The following is an 8569-nucleotide window of genomic DNA, read 5'->3' on the forward strand; positions in this document are numbered from 1 at the left end:
CAGAAATCCGCCTGCCTCTGCCTCCCAAGTGCTGGAATTAAAGGCGTGCGCCACCACCGCCCGGCTGAAAGAAGATTTTTTTTAAAAAATGATTTTGCCAAAACCCATTCCATTATTGAAATTAAAACTGTATTTTTCAGGCAGCATTTTTAACAAATATTGTCGACATAGTTCATTATGGGCTCACGTACACTACAAGAATGTGTGTACTTGTAGCATTCAAATATAAGCTAAAGTAGATGTTTACATTCTCAATCATATAAATTAACCATTAGTTTCCCTGGCTCAGAAGTCAGCCTGCTGAAGTGCTACCAAAACTGGTCTAAAAGGAATAGGTCGTGAGTTTATATAAGGTATGCATTGTGCTAAGATGAAGACTTTCATAAAATGTATCTGCGCTTTCTATTTCATTACACTACTAAAACAGTAGATTATTTTTTAACCTTTACAGTCACTTCACTTCCCTCTCCAACCAGTACCACCATCTCCTAATTGTGAGCCTGACACTCTTACCTTTTATCACACTCCTTTGGCAATAATTAATTAACAAAACTATCACTTGCAGTATTTCTTTGGTTGGCATTAATCTCTCTATCTGTCTTTCCATTCTCTGTCCCTCTCTTACTTATCCTTTCCTGTACATTGTTAAGCTTTGCAGGAATGTTTATAAAGTGAAGATGAATGACCAACGAATGGCACATAATAGCATGTCTTGCACTCCATGAAATGCGTTTGCAGAAGCTTTTTAAAATGTTGTTGTTTTTTTAAAGTGAGCTTAAAACATTAACTTTTCATAGAAGGCCTGGCAGGTAGCTGCAAAGACTTAATGAAAGTGATGAGCGAGGATCTGGGGACTGGGAGGTGGTAGAGAGCAAGGCAGTAGGGTATGAGGAACTTTGGCAATCTTTCAGAGGTATTGTGCCAAATCCTCCCCTTTCCACTGCCTCCCAAGGTCTGATGTAGGGCAACAACAGCTTTGAGAGATGGAAGTATGGGAGAAATTGTCACAGATTTTTCACCCATTCACTGTACCCCAACAGAGGCCACTGCAGTCTAAAAGAGTGCACCTAAACCTCTCAGCAGAGGAATACCAAGCTCATGAAGAACGAAACTTGATAAGCTTTGGACGCCTACAACAACTGCCATCCATACTTTCCTTTTAACATGGGAGCTTTCTAAAAGCAGGCTTGGTCAGGTAGAAAAAGACAGGGAATTTCATTGACAGCCACGAGTAGGAAAAGATACTGCCATCCACAGGCTTATGTGCTTGTATTCTACCTGTGAAATCACCAAATATCTTTGACATAAAAAGCAAATGACATCTAAGAAAGTTTAGGGCATGTTTTGTACCAAAAATATGAAGTAGAGCAAAGAGAAACAGACCTGGCAGCAAGTAGTTGTAAAGCCTACCCGAAAAATCCAAATCAGTTATTAGACATCCCTGTGCTTTGCACTGTACGTAAAGCTGTAAGGATGGGGAAGGAAATCTCATTAAAAGTGTTTATCAATAGTTCTCACTCAAATGTAATAACACAATATTGGAAACTTCATATTAACCTCTAAAGCACCCAAGAGTGCTAGTAGGCCTTAAATCAGATGCTCATAAATATTAAAATAGGTATAAAACCATTGAAAATTGCTCTAGTTTTCTGAGGATGAAGGATAAAAACAAAGGTACTATTCAGGAACAATAATAAGTATAAATTGCAGAGATAGGTATAATTACATCTAATAACTATGTACTTTTGCACATGACTTCTTTGGAAAGGAAAAATTATTTTCCAAAATAGCTCACACAGAATTTCAAGATCCAGAAATGCATATATATGAAACCTACAGATTTTAATCCACAAACTTCTGATTAGAAATCTTTGTTGCAACTCGAAATATCAAGTGCCTCCAGGATATTGGAAAGAGCATAGACATTCTCCAGTGACATGATTTCTCTGCTAAAGGCACAACTGTGAAGGCACAGTTAATAAACAAAGCTGGGATACTGAAAGTTTACTTTGAGTAGACCACATTACAGCAGTCCAGCACACAGAGGTGTCCCCACCCCAGCCTCTTGAACTTGTGTATGTATTCTTACTCTGCAAAGGAGAATCAAGGCATCGGATGGGCTTAAGCCTTCTAACTGGCTAATATTGAAGCACAGACATAATCCTAGATCATACAAGCAGGCCAAATGTAATCACAAGGGTTTTCAAAAGTGAAAAATGGTATCAGGAAAAGCAATGTGAAAATGATGTAGTATGAGAAAGACTGGCCAGGCTGCTGCTGGTTTTGAAGATGAAGAAGGTCACAAGCCAATGAATGGAGGTAGCCTGTGGAATCTGAGAAAGATAAGGAAAGAAATTTCCACAACACCTCAAGAAAGAAGAATAAACCCCCATCAGGATCTTCCCTGTGTCCTATGAGACACATGTCAAACATCTGCTCTTCTGAATTACATAACGATAAGCTTGTGTTGTTGTGAGCCTATACGTTACAGTCACTAGTTTCTTCCACATAGGAAACTAAAACAGTAGGCATGGGGGAAGGAAAGTGAAAAAATGCCCTTTTGCTGCTAGTCTGAGAAGCAAGAAAGACAGAGATGTGTGTGTTTCCATTTCTACTCTTGTTGCCATGACAAAAACGACTCAAGAAAAGTACAGTGCATCACGTGGTGGGGAAGTCATGGGGACAAGAAGTGAGCAATGCTTCAAAATGTGCTTTCTCGTTTTAGCCCAGAGACTCTAGACCCCTCCACCACCCCTCCAGACTCACTCACGTTCAGGGAGGGGCCTCCCTGTTCTATTACACCTTCCTGGAGATACACGCAGGTGTGTTTCCATGGTGATTCTAAATGCCATCAAGTTGACAATGAAGGTTAGCCATCACAGTATTATAACTTTCTCTAAGCAGTGTTCAAAGCAAGTAGAGCAGATCAATGTTCCGGAACTCTAGAAGCCCATTTATTTGAAAGGAAAATACAAAATGAGGAAGTAAATAAATCTAAGGCAAATCAATAACACACTTCAATAAGCACCTATCACACGCTGACAGGCTGTGACTCAAGGTCAAGTGCATGAGATCAGTGTGTTGATGAGACAGCCCCTCCCTTGCGTTCCACAGAGAATATTTGGTCTCCTTCTGATGGCAGAATATTAAAAGCTTCTTTAGCTACCACATTCTATAACTATTCATCAGCTGGAATTTTACAAAATGTAAATAACTAGAAGTATGACTATAATAACAATTAGAGCAGCTTCCATTACAAGAGAATGTATTTCCCATAAACTAAGATAAAGATCACCGCACAGCCACTTTCTGCATTACTCTGACCAGAAATCTTCACACACCATCTTCCTTTGTGTCTTCCCAACTTGAAACCTGTAGCAGTGAGTGCTAATAAGAAATAAAAAGTTTAAAAAAAAAAAGCATAATTCTTTCCTAAAACTTCATAGACAAACACTCAGTGTCAAGGACAGATTTTTTTCCCCTGTAAGTTTTGAGGACCACCTACAACAGCCATGACAGCTGTGCTAATCGAAAAAGCAAACGAGGCCACAAAGGACTGTTCTTTGACCATGTAATCAATTTTCCACTCAATGCATTGTTCATTCTTGGAGACTTTAATGCCAGAATTGATTTTAACAGCCATTATAGAAATACTTAAGTCAAAGGGCTTGCAACCTTTTTTAGCATGACCAATGGAATTTTTTAAATAGATATGTGAATAAATCATTGAGTATGATTCATATGCTTTTTTAAAAAGGTTCTTTGAGTCACTGTCCAGACACATTCTTTATAAGTAGTCAAGTGGACTAACTCAAATCCTATATTGAGAAATAGTGCATTAGCTCGGTTTGTGCTTATAAAATTACGTTTGAAACCATTCTCAAACCATTTGTATACGATTGCAGCAGCTCCCAGGAAAGCCAATAGATAATCTGTTAGCATATAATAGATGATCACTATTCAACATGAAACCTGAGCAGGAAGTCATGTAAGTGCTGGCAACTATAACAACAGCAAAAAGGTGACCTTTAGGTGTTTATAAGGCAGACTTTGAAAACCCTAAGGATGAAGGAAGATGAAGAAATGACTAATTGATGCTCCAGGTTATCAAGTTAGCAGTCATTCCATATGGAGGGAAATGCTGAAAGAATTAATTGCAGAGTTTTATATAGTTTTTAAGAATTCTTAATGATGTAAACTAGAATCCTTTGTTGTTCATTCTGATAAGACGTGTTACAGTATTCCATACTAGAAGGAAGGCATGGGTGTACAATGAAATCTAAGTTATAATTAACATGAAGAGAGAACTGGAAAGGGATGCATTCGCAGGCATTTTACATGTGGAAGGTGTGGATACAGGCAACAGAGCTATCAGACTGTGTTCCTATTGTATATAAATCTCTGATCACTGGTTGCTTAAATCACAACAACGGTCAGATTCCTTAGTAAGAAGAAACTCTTAGTGATGAATGTTATAATTGAATTAACATTTGACTAAAATAATACAGATTCTCAATCATATGAGTGGGTCACATTAGGATCCCTCTATCTTACTCAATTAATATTCTCCAACTCCTGAAGAACATTCATTCCCTGCTCTGTAATGTATTTAAACCCAAATACTTTCTCTGTAGTACATGCATGCATGAGTTTGTGTAATAGACATTATTATCCATGGAATAAACATTGTCATTGCAGTTTAAACCAGCAATCATCAAAATGGCCCCCACAGTGCCTGTTCTTAAGGAAATGTCCTTGTGCATTGTGGGTGTGCTAGTGACATAGATATGACATCTTTGTTAAGATCAGCATCCTTATACAACATTCTGCATGCACAATAAAGGTAGTTTTGAACTCCATTTGCAGGTTGCAACCAGAAATGAATATAATGGTCAAAGACATAAGTCTTTGTCTTAGTTAGGATTTCTATTGCTGTAATGATACACCATAACCGAGAGCAAATTGAAGAAGAAATGGTTTATTTGGCTTATGTCTCCACATTGTAGCCCATCACTGAAGAAACTCAGGACAGGAACTCAAGCCAGGCTGGAACCTGGAGGCAGGGGACTGATGCAGAAGCCATGGAGGAATGCTTTACTGGCTTGTTCATCGTGGCTTGCTCAGCTTGTTTTGTTTGTTTAGTTGGTTTTTGTTTGTTTGTTTGTTTGTTTTTTATAGAATCCAGGACTACCAGCCCAGGAACAGTACTACCCGAAATAGGCTGGGCCTTTCCCCATCAATCACTAATCAAGAAAATGCCCTATAGCTGAGACATATAAAAGCATTTCCTTAACTGAGGTTCCCCCATTGAACGTAACTGTGGCAAGCCAGCAGTCTTTTCTCATCTTTGCCAATGTGAGTGTTGAATGTCACACACTCACCTTCAGCTCATGACCTTCTCCCACTGTTTCTTTTTAAAATAGAAACAAGACATAAATGGTTTCTAGTTTAATTCTGAAAAACCAGTTTGTTACTTCACATGAGCATGGCTATAGAAAACAGTATATTTATTTATTTAATAGCCAATCAAAGCTCAAAAGGTTTTACATTTAAGGATTTCCATCTGGCCTTGTGAAAGCTGCTGGCATTAGAAGATCATTAAAGTCATTTGCAGAAGACAATAAATGAAAATATTAAAGAAGAACCTACTTTGGATTTTCTCTTTGAAGATGGAGAAAATAAATCAGCTTTACTAAGAATATTAGGCTATTAAGAGATATGAATGAAGATCTATTTGAGCATTCATTCCAAGTGGCATCATACTCCTCCACAGGGCCACCACTGACTCAAGAAACAATCTCAAACTGGAAACCTTTAGGACTCTTTAGGGAGTTTATTGGTGATTTGGAATGTATTCCTGATTCTCTAAACAAAAGACATATAAAAATTGCCTTAATCTTCTTTAAGGTCTTCAAAAAAGTCAAATGTGTAAACTTCTGAAGCAAAATTCTCCTTGTATGCTGCCACCATCTTTCTTGATAGCACAGTATAATTTGGGCTTCATTTATAGAATATTAAATAAATATAGCCTTGTATCTAATAACAGCATTGAAAACTAGTAGATCACTGCTATATCTAATCTGCAGCATTGGTGACAGTTTTTGTAGAATGGATTGAATATGCCTCTGATAACATTTTAAAAATGATTTGTGAAGTCAAACCTACATTTATTGGCTTCAGTAAATGTTGGGTATTTAAGGTTATGGATTCAGGGTAACTGTGAACAAGTTCTCAAGATTTTTTTAGGCAGCTGGTCAGAGTTCAGATCTCTGCTTTAAAATATACTTAATTTTTTGACTGGATACTTATGAGAAAATACAATCATTAATGACATATGAAGAATGTTTAAGTGTTCTTAGACCTTCCTATAAGCAAGTAGAAGCCAAGTTGTCTCTTTGACGAACTAGAACGCACTGAATTATCTCCCGGGTTGATGGTAGCATGGAAGTTCAGCTACTTTTAGAAAAGGGGGAGAAATGTAAAGGTGTAGAGGCAATTGCATGAAGCTTTAATTTACACATCAAGGATGCTCTCTACAATTTCTGCCTTGGAGTAAGCAAATCAAGAGTAACATTTTTGATGCTTTCTGCATTTTAACACTTTTACCATGAAATCTTTTGAACCTTTACAGATTTAATCCTTGCAAATCATCACTTTGCAAATTAAGAAGCTGAAGCCCAGCGAGGTTAGCAAATGTGGCTTCACACAGTCTCACAGCTCCTAACTGGTAAAGCTCTGACTGGCCTCTGATTCTATGACCTGGACCACAGGACCTTAGGGACTGGGAGAAATAGAATATCATTCTTCTTTGACAGGCAAATCCATCTTCAGTTTTAGCATGCACAAGTAAGTAAAGTTGTTTATGCCTTGGCTAAACAACTCCAAAAGATAGTATAGCTATTAAAAACCTCATTCGGATTCCTTCCCCTTACCCCATGGGGTCTCTGTCGCCAGAAGCAAGTTCATCTCTCTCATCTCTTCTGACACAGAAGAGGCTTAAGAACATCTTATATTTATCCTACATAATTTTGGCTTTTGAAAGAAATAGTATTTGCAACCGTGAATAGGAGCCAAATGTAACAAATGATTTCCTGTATTTGTAAATGCATACTTCAGGTTTGATCTAGAAAAAAAAATATTTGTTCCTTTCCCCTTTTCATGACCCTTACCTTAAGCTGATCCTTTTTAAAATTTTTATATTGTGCTCTAGATGGGGGAATTAACATCTTCCAGGCTAGAGCTATCTAGATCTTACTGAAACCGAGTACCTTGCCTTTCCCCTTTCTGACCAGTACTGAGTCTGGCTGGCTAAGAGGCCAGGAAAAATAGGCAAAGCAAACTGCAGGCAGAACACGGGTAGAGTATAAGTCAGATCTCTATGGGCAAGCAGCACTAACAACGTGAAAACTCACTAGGATTTTAGAAACTGCAGTGGAAACATACTGTTTACAAGAGCAGCAAGCATGGCCCTTCTGACCAGGGGGGCAACATCTCCACTGTCTCCTCCCTCCCCTTTGCACTCCCACAATGACCACTCCCTTTTCTTATCTACAGCTCTCAAGTAAGTGTTGCCCCTTGTCTCCTCCTTTCTCATCTTCAGTCCATGAGCTAGAGAGTACAGCAATTCAAAGCATGAAGATCCCAAGAGCACCAAATCCACGTGCATTTATCCATTGCAGTTAGCATTAGATAACACTGTATTATCACAAATGTGGTTAAGAGGAGGGAAGCCGAGTATGACCACACAAGCCTGCCCCACCCCCAAGGAAGATGAAAACTGGGAAGGTCTACCCACTGGAACACTTTACTTTCTGGACCAGTCAAGCCAGCCAGAGAGACTGATGGCTGAGAGCTCTGCCCAGCTATCCTGCCCAGTAGTGCCACCTTGCAGAGTAGCACTGGGCCATCCAGGAAGAGTGGCAGACTAGGAAGGCCAGGAGGCTAGTTGCTGAACTTAGCTGGATGTGTGCTCAGCACTCCTGGAGAACAACTTCTGGCACCAATCAGAATCCAGTTTTCATTTCTTCCAAATAGCAAAATCCAAAGGAAAGTGAAAGAAAATTACTTTTTTGTCTCTACTTAAATTAATTGACTATACCTGGTTTAAAAATTTTTGAAGAGGTATACTGTTTTTAAATCCGAATTAATTCAGCCTACAAAATAGAAGATTCTAGTATGTTGGCAGAAACTTTTTCCCTTTTATTGAAAAATGAATTTTCCCTCGATTTATAATATATACTGATCATAGTTTTCCTTCCCCCATTCTTCCCATTTCCTTCCTCCTCCCTTCTCATCCAAATCTACCTCTGTTCTTATTAGAAAACAAAAAAAGCTTCTAATATAGGTTAAAATAAAATAAAAGCTAAAACATCAGTATAGGACAAAACAAACAAACAGAAGAAAAGGCAGAAGAAATAGGTGCAGATACAGAGATCCACTCATTTCCACACTCAAGGATCTCATGAAAACATAAAACTATAATCCATAACTTACATACATAGAACCTGTATGGTTCAATGAGAGAGAGAGAGAGAGAGAGAGAGAGAGAGAGAGAGAGAGAGAGAGAGAG

This window comes from Mastomys coucha, unplaced genomic scaffold (genome assembly GCF_008632895.1).
Source record: "Mastomys coucha isolate ucsf_1 unplaced genomic scaffold, UCSF_Mcou_1 pScaffold9, whole genome shotgun sequence".
Taxonomy (NCBI): domain Eukaryota; kingdom Metazoa; phylum Chordata; class Mammalia; order Rodentia; family Muridae; genus Mastomys; species Mastomys coucha.